This window comes from Alligator sinensis, unplaced genomic scaffold (assembly GCF_000455745.1).
Source record: "Alligator sinensis unplaced genomic scaffold, ASM45574v1 scaffold685_1, whole genome shotgun sequence".
NCBI classification, from domain to species: domain Eukaryota; kingdom Metazoa; phylum Chordata; order Crocodylia; family Alligatoridae; genus Alligator; species Alligator sinensis.
This window is the reverse complement of record NW_005842336.1, coordinates 308,324-327,148: the sequence shown is the minus strand read 5'-3', so window position 1 is coordinate 327,148 and position 18,825 is coordinate 308,324. Positions and strand designations below refer to the sequence as shown.

Below are 18,825 nucleotides of genomic sequence, written 5' to 3'. Positions count from 1 at the left end.
ATGCCAGTCACCCGAATTGATGTTGAAGGGAATTTAATTGTGCTTTGGCTTTGTACTGGTAGGATCGCCGCTAATTTGGCCAATATACCAGGAATGAACCAGTGCCCTTCAGAGCTAAAAAACCATGAGGTGGAGATCAACAATTAAGTGATCCTCAGAGGGTCTCAATCAGTTTCTTTCAAGGGCTGAGGGTCAGTCAGGGTACATCCACACTGCATTCATAGGTGTAACTGCAGCTTGGGATGGATTATGTGCATTAGCTTTAATTTAGCAAGCATGGATAAAAATATCAGTGAAGAAGTGATGGCATGGACTTCAGTTCTGCCTCTGTGAACATATTGGAAAGCCCAGATACATACTTGTGTTACTAGCTTGCTGTGAAGTTAGTGCCACTATGGATTCATTGCTTTTGTTTCTCGAGTTAGCATGCATATCCCTGCCTATATTGCAAGTGCATCTGTGACTAGTGTATCATGCCCTCAGAATGCAGTTCTCACCCCAAACCAACAGACTCAAAGATACAATCAAATGTGCCATGCATCTCCGTCTTGTTTGGACTTGCATGCTGAAATACCAGGGAGACACTTGCAACTCCTGACATGGACAATGGAGGATCTGTTTAATATTTGAAGCCAACAGCAGAATACTCTGTGATTCATTTCCTTTCTTGCAAAAAGAATGAAAACACTTGCACTACCTGGTCTGGAAAGAAGAATATCATCTACCTGCAGGGCAGCAATATAGATCCAATGAGATGGGAGTGTGGTAATTCAGTAGAACAGGAGTCACAGTGCACTTATTTGGGTCTATGTTCTTTCATCTCAAACAGAGCCTTGTTGGGCCTAGTCATTGTGTGAAGAGGAGATCTACGAGGAAAATCCCAGTGGAAATGAGATGGCTGATTCAGGCAGGTCAGGAATCTTTCCGCTCCTGGAGAAAAAAATATGAGTCTGATTCTCAGCTTACCTGATGCCCTTTATAGCAGCTCTGGCACAGCAAAGCACCATTAGAAAATAGAAATACCCACTTCCTCTAAACATTTCCTCTGTGCAGACAACCTGATCAGGCAGGGGTGAACTGGCCTAGGGTTGTGTGCCAGACTGGTTTCCAGGCCACCATATAGTATGGGGGAGATGTGGGAAGGCAGTGTGGATGGATTGCTGATTCCATGGAAGCAACTTGTAAATTAAACTTGTGCCCATGCACTCACGGCCTCTATTTCCGCCCAAGTGTAGGAGTAGGGGAACTGAGAATCAAGCTGTCTGTCTGAATATAAAATGCTATCAGATGAGAATTCACCACATACTGGTATTAGCATGAGCTGCATCTGCATCAGTATACTGGAGATGAAAAGCTCTGCTTGTCATTTTGAAAGCTGTCCCAGGTCCCTATAGACTAAATAAGCATCTTCTGCCTGATCATTTTGACTTGTATTAGTAAATCTAACCTCTCAATATCTTATTATATGCACCACATTAGAAAATCAGAGGAGGGGAATGAATTAAGATATGGGATTTGCAGTTGGAAGGATTAGTAATTAGGCCTGTGTATGCAAAGTTTACCAGTCTCGTTCTTATTGTCTATATTTTTGATTCCCAGATGCAGAAGGCTCAAAGGGATAAAAAAAGATCAGGGTTGCACACTTCCTTATATTCACCCTGCATCACTCTCTCATCTCTGAAATCCTTGCTGCACTTAAATATCTAGGCTTTTGAGATTTTAGCTTATCTGCTCCTAAGCTCTAAACCCTTAAGAACCCACTGCACCCCCTCATACTGTACTATGTAACCTTGTGCTCCTGCATCCTCATAGATTTAAGAGTGATTTCCAGTTGTTTCATCTCTGAAACCATCTCAACAAAAGAAAGGCAAGGACTTTTGAGTTATCTTTCATTGTACCAACTGTATAGCTGGGAGAGCTGTTGGACAAGTTTTCAGGCATCAAGTGCCCAAATCTCAAAAGGGAGAAAAGTTTACTTCCCAATTAGAAAGTGGTGGCTGAGCTTAAGTTAATGAAAAATAGAAAGTTAAAAGGCACAAATTTGATGGGTAAATATACACTTAAAAACCAGAGCGCCAGGTCATTATGCAGTATATATGAATGTAGCTCTAGTGAGGCTATGCTGATTCAAACCAGGTGAAATCAGACCTTCCACAAGCACTCTTACAAAGAAAGCTGAAGAAAGTAGGCAGGAAGAAGTAAACAAATGAAGGGGAAAAACAGAAATGAAGGATAGGGAATATGGACAGGAACATAAATCAGCAAGGCCAAAGAGAAAGAGGGGAATGCCCAGAAATTTGCTACTATGGACTTTAGTCTTCTCTCATGTGCAAGGTGTAAATGGAGTAATTTCAGTGAATTCAAAGGTGTTATAACAGTACTAGCCTGCAGTGACATAATGGTGATTCAGGCCCCAGAAGATAATTGGGCTTGATTCTCATTTATTAAAGACCTTTTGCACTGCTAGGGCGTAATGTAAATGCAGATCAGTCAGTGAAGCTAGACACGGGCCTTAGTTTTCATTTATACTGATATCTCTTTACACTGCCAGAATGCTATAAAAGCAGTCTTATACTAAAAGCATCCAGCCTTTTAAATAGTCACTTAGGACTTTTGTAAAAAGAGCAGATAGTATGTATAAAATGTTACCAAATCTGAACAGCAGGGTTGGATATTTATTCACAGGAAGGATACATTTGCACTCAAAGGTATGATAGAGCCTAGGTAAACTAGCTCACTCAGATAACATATACAATAAAGATGCATCGGCATGGGTTTTTGTACGTCACCAGCATGCTTGAATGGCCTGCACTGAGGTTCAGGCCACCACAAGTTTGTTGGTATTGGTACCCATGCTAAGTATATAAAAGCTAGCTCGGATATGCTTGCCACTCAAAGAGGCACCATACCACTCAAAACCAGCATGTGCCAGTCTTTGCATCTAGGATGAGATGAAAGAAGTTAAAAGTTATTAAAGTACACTGTCTAGGAAAGGCAACCCAGCAATTTATAATTATTACAATAACTCATAATTATGCATCACCATCCTCTTCTGGGTCACATTTCTGATTGTAGTGTTGCTGTTGCTGTCCTTTAAGGCCTCTTTATACTGCCCCTGATGTAAAGGGGATTCAGTGTAAATGCAATCAGAGAGTTAAATACTCTACAGCTACCTCCAAGTAACTACAATAAGTGTGAGGACCTGGAAAAAAAATCTTATTCCTTCCTTGTCTCCAGCTAGTTATTCCCTCACCATCTAGTATTTCTCATTATTCAGTGAGTTTGAATGATTTTTTTTTAAATTCTGTAAAATACCTTGTACGGAAGAACAGTATTAATGGGGAAAAGGGAGCCCTCATTTTTGCCTAACTCTGAACCTACTAAAACCTGTGAGCTAGATTTTCTTCCTCACTAAAGTAGACTAAGATCAATCTATATCTAGAAGGGCCTGAAAATGGGAATTAAATGCATTTAAGGTCATTTTAAGACATTTTATACCACTGGGTTGGTGTAAAATGGTTTTAGAATGAATGACAATCAGAATCTATGAATCCTAGAGTGAGAGCAGAACTCCGAAATTGCCACAGTACCAGGCCATTATAGAGGTGCTGGTCTTGGTTCTGTCATAAAGATTGAATGGAGTTTTCTGTCTCAGTATTAATTTGCAAATACGTTGGCTTTTCTAATTTTATCCCACTGGAATTCCTAAATCCAGACAAAATTGACTTTCACACAAGAATCTCAATTGTTTACAGTAGAGCCCAGTCCTGTGCTTAGTCAGTGCAATGTGTTTTTTATTAAATTTCTCTTGTAAAAAAAGAAAAAGTTTTAAATTCAGGGAAAAATGCTTTTGTAAAAATGAAAAATAAATAAAGTTAATGAAAGATCAAACCTTTTGTTCTCAAATTCTAGATTCTTCATGTAACCCACAGCACAATCAAGTCCTTCTGTTGTTGGGTAAAATGGGGTCTGATTCCCTTATCACTAATATTAAAAGTAACTCCACTGGAATTAGTGGAATGACACATCTGTCTAGTAATAAAATGTGACAGGAGGTCCAGCCCACAGCTAAGTACGGACACTTGAAAAGTACAGAACGAAGTGGTGGGGGGGGGAATTTTTCACATACATGAATGGTGGCATAAATGAGAAAAAAACCTGAGGGCTTTGGTGTATCCTCATATTGCAGTGATGTAAATAGAATTAAATTCCCATTGTGTTAGACCTTAAAAAAGTGCAAACCAATATTGTATGTGTTCGCTACCGTAAGTGAGCCTACAAAGCTCAGGAGCATGGGCAGTTTGGCCCAAAGACTCTCTAAGCCGACAGAAGATTCATAGTCAGAGTTTGTAAAACTTGTCTGAATTCACAACCAGGCCTGATCTTGGAGTCCCTTCTTCTGTCTCTATCTCCATACACACCTACACTCCATACACATAATTGTGAGAAGGAGTTATACAAATTTAGTCTGTGCGAGAACTGGAGAACTGGAAACTCATTTGTAGTTTGCTGGGTTAAAGTTTCTTGGGGAAAAAAAAGACTCTGGTAGTAGATTATAAATCTAGATAAAATGAATGTGAAAAAAACCCCTTCACATTAAATGTTGGCATTGCTGATTCCTCCCTAGATCTCTGGAACATTGCTTCTCATTAAGGCTTCATTATGTGAGAAGCAAAAACGTCACGCTCTGACATTAGAGCCGCGGCAGCTAAAGATCAATTACCTGTGTATTTCTAATTGCTGAGTTGTAGTCAAAGCTGTGCTTTAATTTTCCACCGAGCTGTTATTTCTCTCTTTTTTTAGTAATGACATTTGAATTCCTTTTAGCAAAATACCAAGGTTAAGCTAAAAATAATCCTGTCCATCAGTTTTAGATTAGGACTAGGGCAGGCAAAGATTTACTGTAAATGTGTGTATAATGATTGCTGCATAGGCTGCCAGGAAATTACCACAGTCAGACACTTAAAGTACTAGATTTATTATTTTTTTTTTTTTTTACATAATCTGAAGTTGTGTCCGATGGGCAAGTGGTAGCTACTATTAATATCTTTGCATGAATCCATTTTCCTTGCTCTCATGAGTAACAAGGATACATGAAAATGATTTTTCTTTACCTTCTAGTAGAGGATACTTTGAACTTGATACTACCTCACACCTTGCTACAGCCTCACACCTTGCTTCCAGTTAAGTGCATGCATGTTTGCAGAATCAGGGCCTTACTGGTGTGGAATCAGAAAAAAAATAAATGCCTTGAACTTTGATCATCTGAGTTATAAGATGACATAACCGCTTTGTGGGGAATTGCTGGCTCTGCATAGTAGAACATATAAGGGAAAGTGTTTGTTCTTTGTAACTCCTCTGCAACTGCTTCGCTCACCGCAGCCTTGAAGATAGCAGAAAAAAAGTATATACAACTCTGATTTCCAGGTGCAAGAAGGGAGTGTTATTTCTCGCTTTGTGAACTAACCTCATCTCCCCCATGGTTCCCATCCTGATAACAGCAAAGAAGTAATGAGGTAGTGTTTGTAGCTGGGTTTTTTTACTAGCAAACTCGACTATATGATCACGTGAGTTGTAAGCGACTGTTGAAAAGTATATAAGCCTCCTGATTTTGCTCTTGGGGGGGAACCCCTTCCAAGTGCTTGGAAAATCCATGTCACTTTGGAGTCCCCCCTACAGCTGTAGTTTCATTTGAATAAAAGCTTCTGCTGACCTGACCCAAAAGTATGCTGCGTGTGTTTCCATGACACTGGGAAGAGGCACCATGCCACTCAAAACCAGCCTGAACCAATCTTTGCATCTTGGATGAGATGAAAGAAGTTAAAAGCTGTTAAAGTACACTGTCTAGGAAAGGCAACCCAGCAATTTATAATTATTACGATAACTCATAATTATGCATCACCATCCTCTTGTGGGTTCCAGCCCAGAACCCACTAAAACAATGGGAATTTTTCTTTTGTTTCAGTGGCTTTGCATAAGACCATTACAGAGCCTGTCTGGATTATCCTAGTTTTGGACTCTCCTACTCAAAAGAATTAAAAGAGCACTGTATTTCCTAGGATCGGGGATATATCTCCATGTCGAGTGGTGATTTTAAAAGGCTAAACCAGGACACCAAAGACCTTACATCATTCTTTTCCACAGTTGATTTACTCAGAGTCTGCAGTTGTCCTGTCAGCATTTATAATGTTTGGGAGAAGATTAATTTTAATAAAATTTTTTGGAAACAATGGCAGATCATGGGAAAAGCTCATCTTGGAGGCTTAAGTCTTTTTCTCTTCTGACTTAGCTTAGGCAGTCAGTTTGCATGCGCTAACAACTTATGTCCTATGTTAGCCAGAAAAACATTAGCTAGAATTAAACGCTATTCCACTGACATTGGAAGTGCTCCACCCTACAAGAGTCCGCAATATTAATTTCCCTAAGATTACTAGTATTCTCAGAGGAGAAACAAAAGCTGTTGAGAGAGATGCTCGCTCTTTATGTCTGATTGGAAATGAAACATCACTGATGCATAAAGCATGCCTGACTAAGATCACTTATTAAAAGAGTTTTAATATAATTCTGAGATGTAGGTGTCACTTTAGCATTCCAAGCAAAGACTAAGGGTCATGCAGAAAGCATGGTGATTAATTCTGGGTTTACTGGCGTCAATCAGTATTGCTCTACTAATCTCAGTGAAGATTTTTGCTGGCTGAGAATCTGGCCCTCTGGCTCACAACATGCTTAAGCTCAAATGGCACAATAATTATTTGTGTTAAATCCACAAATATACAATATGAGTTAAAGAAATAAGGTCTCTCCCACCAAGCCAGAGAGAAATTTTCTGTTCCTGCACTTCTTACTAAAGATATGCAAAATTGCCCGCCCACCTTAAACATTTTGTTTAAATTATTTTTTATAGGCATAAACCCTTGAAAGAATCCATTGCACAGCTGGCAACATGACTCAAAATTCTCACTTGCAGTCCTGTGCATTAAAAACTGCCTCTGAAATACAGGGGCTTACCTACAATCAACTTTCATCCACGTGATTAACAGTATAATTTAAAATTGATGTGGTTAAGCCGATACAAAGAGCCTTATGGACACTTTTCAAGTGCTGACAATTTGATTTAAATAGATTAGGTTTAAGCAACACCAAGGCAATCTACTCTTAAGGTGAAATAAGTATGTCTGTGGCGAATTCTGCACTACACTAAATCAGGGCTTGTTTTCAAGGGAGCCCTTGGGAAAATAAATCTGAATTATTTTTTAAAGTGGATTAATTCAACTTTTGTGTGGACTCTCTTACTCAGAACTAAAGTGGCTTTAATTCAAATTTGCTTGATTGAAAGCCACGTTAATTTTGAAGAACAGTGGCCACGCAGGGGTTTAATGTGGTTGGACTAATCCATTCTAAATTTACCCTATAATGAATTGGGATTTATTTTCCAGAGTACCGCTTTGTAGAGATGCCTTCAGTTTAGAAAATGTTTAAGTTAAATTGGTAGAACTTTCATCTGAGAACAAGAGCTAGGAAACAATAAAAGTAGCCCATTTCTCTATAGAGGTAAGTTGCATTTATTTACTGTGGAAATGCTGAATCTTGAAATTAGGTGTGTTTTCTTTTCTTATACTAAGGACCTTGTCACATTCTGTAGTATAAAAGAGTTCAGATGTTTTCCTAAACTCTAGCTACACTTCTTGCTACCAGAGCTAGTACCAATAATCTTCTTCTTGTGTCATTAGAGTAGCCCCTTTCATCACGTTTGTTTTATGATCTTCCAGTTTGCGTGCACAGGTATTTCAGGCGTCACCGTGTTGACCAGTCCGTAGCAGTCCCTCTGGGAAGGTCCTCCTGGGGTTCCAGGTCCATTTTAGGGCATCTGATTACACATAATCTTTCCTTCCATAGCTTCAGTCACACCCTGTCAGCTGTTGTGTGCAAGGACACAACACTGATCACAAAACTCTTTCACGCTTTAAGCCATTTGGTTAAGTACCAATGATAATTAAGCTCAATATGAGTATAAAATGTAGTAAGCTACTTCTGGAGAACTCAGTTCACTTCAACCTTCAGTGGAGGTACTGGAAAATTTCTTGTTTCCAGAAGACTTCCTACCTTGCAGGATCAATTCCATTAAAACATTCTGTGAGAACCAAGAATTTTTGTGGATGATATTTTTTGTTGGATCAACTGAATGGTTGGGATGGGCTTAGGCAAGCCTCTGGGTATCAAAGTACCCTTCCTCAAGTCTCTGGGAGAGAAGCAGACAAAGCAGAGCTAAGTAACAGGACAAAAGTTTGTGTAAAACTCCCTATGTAAATAAAAATAGGATATCAGAGAAATCATCAGACAGCTGAAGGACAAGAGAGATGCAGTGAAAACCTGATAATGTGAGAACAAGATTGTTCAGGAGGGTCATTGTCACCTGTGAAATGGTGATGTATGTGAAGCGGTGATGGCATAATTCTGGTATCTTACTAAAAGTGTCCCTGACTTTTTCCTGGAAGATGTTGGAGCCCAGTTATTTGTCAAAGCTCTAGTTACCTTTGAGTCCAGAGATTTTATTTTCTATAGTATTATTTATAGCAAACTTTTGGAGAGTTTGAAAACAAAAGATATTAAACTTTTGTATGTGTCGTTACTTACCAGAAATGACCCAAGTTTTTGTGGTGCTGAGATCTAACTGCTTTCAGAAAAAAGAGTCAGGAAAATTTTGTTTATGTTAAAAGAAATTTGGTAAAATTTAATAGTGGAGGTGATAATGCTTGCAATTTATTTTGCAAAGATCTTGGATAATGGCTTATTATTCAGATGGGTCAAATACAACCTGTAGGATTATTTCTCTTGCTGCTTTTTATTTAAGTCTACAAGAGTCTTAGGTGGTTTTATTGTAGGTGTTAGAATATTTTCACACATGCTTACAAAAGAATAATTAAATATCTAACTATTTAAATTCTGTTAGCATAAAGAGGTCTAGTGTAAATGTGAATCACATTGATAGTAATTAATGCACTGCAGACTTTAAAAGAACATTTACCAAGTTCTCATTTGAACTCCCCCAGCACCTCACAGTCTGTAAAAACCAAACAGCTTTTTCTATTTTTGTAACTGGAACTGGGCTCTTTTAGCTTTATGTCGTTGCTTTATCTGGTTTGGGGAGCAGCTATGCTTGTCCAAGAAAGCTCAGATGATATCTAAAGAGCAGTACACCATCTTTCAGTACTAATCTCTATGCAGCATTTTCCTCTTAATAAATGAACACTTGTACAATTCCCGTGGCCAGATTCAGAAGAAAGCCTGACGATGATTCAAAGAGCCAAAGGGAACCCTTATTGAGCCCTTTAGGCACCAAGAGAAGGAACTATTTTTCCTTATACTAAGGACCCTGACTGTCTTGAAATCTGGCTCTCATTTCATCACTTAGAGCCAGATTCCCTGCTTTTCACTGGAAGGTCTTATATTCTTCCAGGAAGGCTTTGCAGAAGGAGATGATATATTTAAAGACAGATTTTTTTCTCTTAGCCTCTCCAGAGTAGAATGATTCATTGGAGCTCTTGGTGGTCCGGTCCATCATCCCACATCAAATAAAAGGAACTGTAGAAGGCTTCATTAAAGACACAGTGGAGACAGCTTGGGGGTCTAGAAGTGAAGCTAAGAGAGCCCAGGGAAAAGAAAGAGGGAAAAACAACCTGGGGGAGCAATCTTGGCTGGCTACAGGCAAGTACCCAAGCCAGAAAATCCAGCAGATGTAGAGCCCTGGGTTTTGCAGAGATTCTTTTTACTTTTCTGATCATTAGGGCCTGATTCTCCAACAATTTCACTATGGGCTTCAATAGAGAGACAGGTTTAACATAAGCGTAGTCCGGCTCATAATTGCTGACTGACTGTATGGGCTTCAAACCCTTACTTACATGAGGGGTGCCAGTGAAGATGGTGAACAAGGACTGCACCTCTCTACCTAGGGGAGGTGCTTAGGCCCTCTGTCACCTTAGTGACACCTTACAAACTTGAACGTATTTATCCTGTCTGTGCCCGTCATGCAGGGAAATTATGTTCCTGTGTTGGAAGTGTAAATCTTCTCAAGATTTAGCCTTATAACCAATATTCTCTCAAGTTTGCCTAAACTTTGTACTAAGTTTCCATTTCTTAACACCTTATAAAGGTATAAGGAAATGCTAACAAATTGACGATCTGTTAAAGATTGTTAAAAAGTCTCATAGACCAACAGACAGACAAGGTTCCTTGGGTGAATTTGATATCTTTTATTAGACCAACCCAAATAGTTGGAGAATAGTTATTAAGCAAGCTTTCAGGTTCAAAAACCCTTCGTCAGGCTCAGGAAGTTTCAGCAGCTGGTGTGTGCTCTTCCTGGATGGAATGCAAAGTAAAGAAGCCAGGGGCTGGGCTGGGCTGGGGAGTCAGTTGCCAGGCAGATTATAGTGTGTCAAAAATCCAATGTCTATGTTTAGTCCATGATCTCTAGTATCCAGGAGGTCGATGAAATTAAGTTCATAGGCTCGTCTCTGGGAAGTGTTGTGTAAGTTTCCTTTGAGGATCAGGACTGAGAGATTGGAGAGAGAGTGGCCCTCCTGTGAGAAATGTGCCCCACCGGTAATTGGGTATTTCTGTCTTTGATGGATTTCCGGTGTGCATGCATTCTGGTGCGAAGTTGTTGTTTGGTCTCTCCTACATATTTTCCATCAGGGCATTTGGTGCATTGGATGAGGTATATTACATTTCTGGAGGTGCAGCTGTAAGATCCTGGGATGCTGATGGCTCTGTTGTGGGGTGTAGTAATAGTGGAGGTGGTGGAGATGTGTTGGCAGGTTTTGCATTTCTTGTCCTGGCACAGTCTGGACCCTTTTGGTGTGTTCTGGGACCAGCGGTGTGCGATTTGTGGGTGTTTTTCTTCTGTACTGCAGCAGTTCTTCACGTGGTATCTGGGTGGCTCTTTCAAATGTGCGATCTACCTCTCTGGACGAGTGTCCTTGCTGGGTGAAAGCCTTTTTAAGATTGGTGAGGTGGCAATCCCGGGTGTTCTCTTCAGTACAAATGCGATGGTAACTAAGGGCTTGGCTGTATATCACAGCTTTTTTGGTGTGTTTCGGGTGATTGCTGGTTCTGTGCACATATGTATGTTGGTCTGTGGGTTTCTTGTATAACGTGGTCTGTATTTTATCATTTTGGATGAATAGTTTTTGAACCCGAAAGCTTGCTTAATAACTATTCTCCAACTATTTGGGTTGGTCTAATAAAAGATATCAAATTCAACCAAGGAACCTTGTCTGCCTATGTCCTTAGACCAACACGGCTACAACCTACACCCCTGCATCATAGACCAACAGGTTTTTTATAACCGTCTGTAGCACTTTAACTGATATGCTTATAACCTCTATAATGTGTTATTCATATCTGTAACATGCTTTTGCCATCTATTTATCATCTATTAACCCTTAGCAAGTCATTTTAAAATGGATTCTTCTTATAAGTAACGACCAAAATAGTTTACTGTCAAAATGCCGTCCTGGAATACATCGAAGACAAGTTGAAACATTCTTTTGTATCAGAAAGAGCTTTTAAAGATTTCTCCACTTCCTTTGGCTATAGGGAAGGGAAGTTATAAATTTGATTTTCAACCTGTTCAGCTTTGGAACTTTTAAACATTTTTTTAAGGGGGAAAGAGAGGTTCAGTACAGAGCTCCCGTAATGGCTCTTGAATACCTTGACAAATGTGCTTCTTCAGTATGGAACAAGGAGGAGAGCAGATATTTTCATACAATTCAATTATATTTTCAAAATGTTTGTCCCATCATAAAGCAAATTAAAAAAAATTAGCCTTAAAAAAGTAAATGAAGCACCTGCCAAGAAAAAGCTTGAAACACTTTCCATCCTTTGTGATTCAACACTTGTTCCTCCTCCCCACCCCTCCCCCAGTTTTTAGCCCCTTGCAGCCAAGTTTACATTGTACCTAAGTATCCAGGGACATTAAATTTAACAACCCAGGGATGCTAAAAATAGCCACACAGTGAGAAATGCCACTTGCTTGAAATGAACACTGGAGAGCTTGAAGGACTCCTAACTTGATCCTCATGATAACCTCAAGGATTTGTGGGAGCTCTTAGTATTTCTAAACCATTAGGGTAGTATCAGTTTTTGCTACATTATTAGTGCTTAATTTTGTAGGGTGCTGAGTGCTCTGGAAAGCACCTGGTTCACTGCAAACCCGACCATTAATCCCATTGACTATACGTACTGCTAAGCATACGTTTAAGTGGTTTACTGAATCCTGGATGCAGCGCTTGGCACCTCTTAGGATCATGCCTTTACACTCTGATCTTGCAAACTCTTTCATACATGCCTAACTGGTTTCATGTGATTAAAGCAGAGCACACAAGTAGGTCTTTGCTTGTATTTGTATTAGGTACTTCATAATAAGGAATGTCTTTTTCTTTCAAGATATTTACACTTTTTTAATGAACAGGTGAGACCCTTATTGTATTAAACTGGAGTGATGCTGGCAAGTTGCACAAAACACTCAAGGGTGCAATTTTGACCCTACTGGTACTGTAATAAGACTGATTAACAAAGCTCCCAGAGGGTATTAAAGGCAAAATCATTGAATAATAGCTCACCAAAAGGGGAGCAAATACAGAGAAATGTATATGGTCTGTTCAGTTAGACGAATGTGATCCAGGGCTGGCAAAGCCCTAACAAATCTTTCCCAAAGTGCCTCAAAAGGAATCTTGGGGCTACTCCAAAATAACAGTTTTTAGTGATTTTCTTTCTTCATTGACTTTGGATGAAGTTCTCCATAGATTTGTGAGCTGGCAAAGGTTGCAGCAATCTCTTACTTGCAGTGCTGCTCACAGTTTGCCCAGCTCTCATAATGTTTTATCTACTGTAAATAAGGTGTGTATTTCTCAATTTTTGCCAATTTCTTCCTCGTACCGAAAGCCTGCTAAAGACGAATTCAATAATAAGCAAAATGGCCCACAGGCCATCATCTTTGCTAAGGTCACCAAAGAATAGGTAGACACACTATAGCAAAACCACCCTAAAATATTCAGAGAAATGACTACCTACATATGGCATCTTCTCAAGATATGATATTTGATCCTTATTGCTCTCTTCATCTATATACTTTCAGCCTTAATGTCAGCATGTGAGTAAAACTTCACTCTTGTGACTGGTTGTATGGACTTCTGTGAGATTACTACTGTTACTAGTAGTATTAGTAGTACTTTTACTAGGGTAAGTAGTAGGGTTGGAGTGTTCTTGTAGCCATGAGGATACGAGGAATGTATAAGAGAGAGGACTTTTTGTGATACCTTTTATTGCACCAGCTATGTGGCTGGGAGATATGTTGGACAAGCTTTTGGTCACTGCTTCATCCAGCATTGAAGTCTGAGCAGTTCTGGTACATTGGTATCAGCTAGTCTGCACATAACAATTCAAATGCAAGAGCTGCTGTCCTTTTACTATGTTCCTCTTCCAAAGTGGTTCCAAATGTACGTGTCCACACCTACTCTGACAAAATACTGACTCCTTTAGTCGCACAGGCAACCCAAAGCACCCCATAGGAAAAAATGTGGGAGGTGAAATATGGTAGAGGTAAGGCGATGGAGGAAGCCATTGGATGTGCTTTCCACATAGGGACATCCAATCCCTCATTTTCTGCTGCAAATACCAGTCCAATGGAAAAAAAAAGATACCAAGTAAACAACATGTATGATAACCCTTGTCATTTCTGTTTGGCAAGTAGAAATTATAAGGTGCAAAACTGCTCTTGAGAGAAAGAAGAGGATAAAATAAAATGTTCCCGTAGCATTTGCCTCAAAACAATTTTTATTAGCTTGAGAGTGCCAATAAAAGAGCATATTTTCCTATTAGATTTTATAGACGTTCGAGCCACTGCCATTGTAGAAAGTTTTCATCAGCCTGGTAGTAAAGCCCAGTCCCAGGAAGTTGATCCTTCTCTTGTTAATACCAGATTTCCACCAATTTGGGCTTGTTGACACTAGCAGGGCTGTTTCTTGCTCACACCAATCAAGCCCTGCATATTTCACTTGGTAATGTTCAGATAGCTGTACAAAAATGGTATTTTATCCTGTATAACTCATTTTTCCGGAAAACCATTAGTCAAAGATCCAAGCCATAACTGAACTGTAAAAGCCTTAAGAATTCCTGTGGGAAGGTTTACCATTTTAAATGCATCCAGCCACCTGGAGTGAGGATTAAAAGTATTTCCCCCTTCCTCTGAGCTGGTTTTGAGCTTGCAAAGAGCAGCATTTTCCTTGTAGGTAGGATATTGTGTGCGTTAGGCCAGTTAAAGTTACCCAGTTTTACACAGTACCACTCATTTTGTGGTTTTATCTGAAATGCTGTGTTTTTTAAATAGGATTCACAGGGCAGGTTGTGAACTATATGCATCTAACCCAAGCAACCAGGAATAGTAAATGGCGTGAAGGGAAAGAAGACCCCTATAGAAAGTTAATGAGCTTTCTAGGCTATGGGGCTAGTTGTTTTTTAGTATGTATGATACCCCTAGTTTGTTAAATTGACAGGCATTGTAGGCATTGACAGGGGGAAATCATCTCCATGCTTAAAGGTACAGGGAAACTACATAAACCTCTTGCAGTGATGTAGTTTTCTGCATGATGAATCAGGAGCAGTTTTAATTCCACCAGTATATTGTCCTGGTGCTCAGTGCACACGAGGTCGCCTTATGCCCTCTACCCACTCTTCTGCTCCTATATTTTGCCCTTAGGACAAACTAGAGGAACTTCAGAGCTTCTGATGGTCTCCAGCCCTCCCTACTGCTGGCAAACAGAAAGGAACAGGTGACCTTCCTTATAGTAAGGGCAGGGGTAGGCAATCCCCGGCACGGGTGCCAGAGCGTAGCACATGAAGGCATTTTGCTTGGCACACATGCCTCAGGGTAGACAGCAAGGAAGGGGCCAGGGCTGCGCTTCCACAACAAGGATCGGGCCCCTCGCAGCTCCCCTGCTGTCTGCCCCAGTACACCAACATCTTACAAGTTAAGGTTGCAGGTGTTTTTGGTACTCTGCCCCAAAAGGTTGCCAACTCCTGAGTTAGGGCGTCCACAGCTGCCATTTCCCTGCAGAATATTATCAGTGCAAAAGGGATCAGGGATCTTGCCCATGTAAAAAATTTCAAAGCATATAAACTAGAAAAGGCCAAAGGCTAAACCATACATCTAAATGTTTTCTTGTTCTTGGAAGGTTCTGAATTAAACCACGCTGGGAGGGGCACACTCCACTGTAAATATCCATGCATCACTGCATTTTTAATCCCCTCAAAGTTTAGAGCTGTTCTGCTTCAGGCTTGTGAGTCAGGGTCATCTATAACTTCTGTTCCCGTATTTGAATATCTTCTGCTAAGACATTTTCTCCCAATGACTGGTGAAAAGACACGGTGAAAAGACACCCGAAAGCTTCAGTGATTTATGATTGTTCTCCACTTAAGTTTCTGCATGGTAACATTTCTAAAAAGATTCCCTTGTGGCAGTGGCCAGTAGCCATTTTTATCTTTACTTCCGGCAGCTGGTTAATAGGAGTTCCACATACCATGCTCTTTCATGGAGCCTTTATGGTTTTTAATTCTTCTTGTGGTTTGCCCTTATCTAATAAAAGACATTAAGCTGGGACATATTTGGTTGTTGTTTGTTCCTACCTGTGATGCTAACCTGATTGCCTCATTTCAGACTAAGATATATGACATCATTATGTATTTTTCCTGCCTTTCAGTCCCAACTTCCAGCCTGAGCAATGTTTCTCAGTAGCAATGCATCCCTTCTTTAGAGCTCCCAGTTTTTGGGTATCCACGGGACCCACGCAGTGGGTGCACTGAAGACTTGAGAACTTATTCTGATTGGACTAAGCCCCATCTATATCATTCTGGCAGTGTAAGGGGGCCTTACAATCAGCATACATGTAATTTGTGTCCCTTTTTAAGGCTCATGTATTCTGCCAGAGTGGTATAAAGTACCCTCAGTGTATATGAGAGTCAGGACCACAGTGTAAGTTTTCCATGTTCAGGTCAGTCAGCCCTAGATCACGTTGACCTACTCAGCTTTCATTAATTATTGTTCATGTATTCATTTTTTATTTGCCCATTTCTCCATGGGTTGAAAGAATGGCTGATTTGAGTTTTTGTTTAGCTGTGTATCCGTTGACCCAGATGTTTTGCCATGGGCATTTTATAAAAATCTAAAATAAATAAATACACCGTCCATCCCCTTCTCACGGGATTAAATATTCCCAAAGAATAATTAAGTCTGATGTGAGTTTTCTCTTAAACAGCAGCAGAGCAGCAATGAATGGTAAATTCACACAGCTACTATTGTAGGCTTCCACATACCAGTGCCTTGAGAACCACAGTCATAACACAACTTAATATCTACATCCCTTTCTCTCCCATTGGGTTTTTGCCACAGTGTGCAACTTGCCAACTGATGTCAAGGGGCTAATATGTCAGCAATAAAACCATTGCAACAGCATCCTCACAACCAGGCTGGATTTGTATTACATAACATAAACAATAAAAAAAAAATGAAGAAAGAAAAAGAAATTATTATCAGTATATAAACCAGCAGAACTTTAAAACAAATGCTTTACTCTCAGATACATTTGAAACACAAAGGGGGTTGGATGGGAAATACAGAGCCCTTATGTTCCTCTCTTCTGTTGTGTTTATAATCATGTTTGGTAGAAACGTCATCTTGCTAATATCTCATCCACATAACTTGATGTGGTTTTCATGTGATTATTTGCTCCAGAGATGTTTAACATGAAGGCAGGAGGAAAAAGGCTCCCATGGCTGCTGAGACCATTTGGTAAAAAAAAAAAAAAAAAAGGAATATAACAAAAAAGGAAGTTTAAGGACATAATTTTAACCCCAGAATCAGACCCAGAGCCTTCAGGAATCTGATTACAGGTCCCTGATCTGCTCTGACCAATAGCATTTTGGAGCAGGGCTTCACTAGGGGCCGTGCTGATTTCTGTCGTACCAGAGGGCACTGAAGATGCTACCTCCACTCCATTTACATGGACTATCCAGACATATATAGCAACTCATGGAGGAGGGACCTGTCAGATCAAAATGAATTTATTGCGGTGAAGATGGCTGGGCTGCCAGCCCTGGCAAGTGGAGTTTTCTGTTTATGTACAGGATACGGTTTCCTGTGCTAACCCACAAGCATGCCTCGGCCCTGATCCACTGGGGACAACCTCTTGGACTGAGAATTCAGGGTCTGAGTCATCTGAGTGCCGTTCCCGTTGCGTGACGCTATAACGCCAGCGCAGCGTGGATTCCATTCCAGCATTCTGTCGATGCCATGCGTGGATTCCCTTACAGCTGTTTCGTTGGTGGGATCAGCTGGTGAGCTGCACATTGCTGCAGAAGCTCAGCGCATTCCAAAGGATTTCGGCCAGAATAAAACTGGAGTCGTTCTGTGGTGAATCAGGCCCTCAGTCTAAATATGGCTTCGGTCTTGTGTCCTCAGCTGAGACTAATGACCAGGTTGTCAATTAGCACCAGCGGCAGTAAGGGAATTGAAGTGGAATCTTGTCCGGTAGCAATAGACTGAGAGTCCCCAAACTCATTTCACAAAGGCCAGCAAATCCAGGAGGATAGCTGGAAGGTGTAGTTATGCAGTACTTACAGGTGGTCTTAGATGAAAACAACTACATGGATACAGGATTTTTTGATTGTTGATTATCAGCAATACTTTTGCAGAGCTTTGCAAAACATGCATGATCCGCTCAAAATGTAAGTTATTGTTTCCCATTAGCATTCTTTATTAACTAGAGAATTACCCGTCAACAATGATGGGGGGTGGGGGCAGGCGGGGACGGAGCACTGACACCCACCACCCTGCGCCGCCTCTGCCTCCCAGGAGTGGGGGCGGGGAAGAAGTTTTCACGCAGCACCCGCTGCCACCACCCACCACCCTTGATGCAGCACTGGCTGGAGCCCTGCCTCGCCGGGAGCCAGGCTTCCCAAGAGTGTTACGGACAGGCGGACAGACGCACAGACAGACAGACTAAGCCCTTTGTATATACACAGATTATTTATGAATAGCTCCAAGAGCAGAAATGTAAGGTTCCTCATGCTGGGCACTAAGCAAACATGGTGAGAGAGAACCCTTGCCCTGAAGACCTTGCAGGAAAAATAGGCAAGACAGACATCTGGGAGAGGAAACAGACCTAGAGAAATGAAGTGCGTTGTCAAAGATCACATAGCAAATCATCTGCAGAGTAAAGAGTATAGCCTTGATCTTCTGAGTATCCTAATGAGCTGAAAATGAGACAGTTCTAATGGGCAGCTAGCTAGAGGTTGAGGAAGTAGGCAGTAGACTTTCAAATCAGCATTTCTGGGACCTGTCCCATTATATGAAGGCTCTGTGGTGTCCCATGGGAGCTATGGATAATCTGAGTTACTGCATTACCCAGGCTAGCTTTATGGGGGTTTTTTAGCCACAGGCAAACTGGTTTGCTCTACATTTACTACAGGCTAAAATCACCCACACAGTTCGTATTTTCTGCTCCAAGCAACTGTTTTTTCTGCCTCTGTTATACACCTGGTTATCAGCAACAACATCCTGATATGTACTACAATTTTCACGTCCTTCCCATAAAATACATTCCAAAAATCTTGCAACTATGCACTGTCACTTGGAGGTCTGCAATTAATGATAGCAATGCAATATCTACATTCTGGAAAAAGGATGTAGTGTAAAATTTAGGGTGATACAGCTATCAGCGTGTGCTGCTATTGCAATGACCCAGCATGATTTGAGCATTTATTTCTGTTCTA

General features: G+C 40.6%; 1 long non-coding RNA gene across 1 annotated transcript in view; it reads right to left on the bottom strand.

The window, feature by feature from the left end:
* Nucleotides 1-249: 249 nt before the first annotated feature.
* The window catches only part of LOC112551103, a 148,053-nt gene continuing 129,477 nt past the window's right edge, over nucleotides 250-18,825 (bottom strand). Inside the window, exon 7 of the long non-coding RNA XR_003095263.1 lies at nucleotides 250-930. This is a non-coding gene — a long non-coding RNA (uncharacterized LOC112551103). The remainder of the gene's footprint in view (nucleotides 931-18,825) is intronic.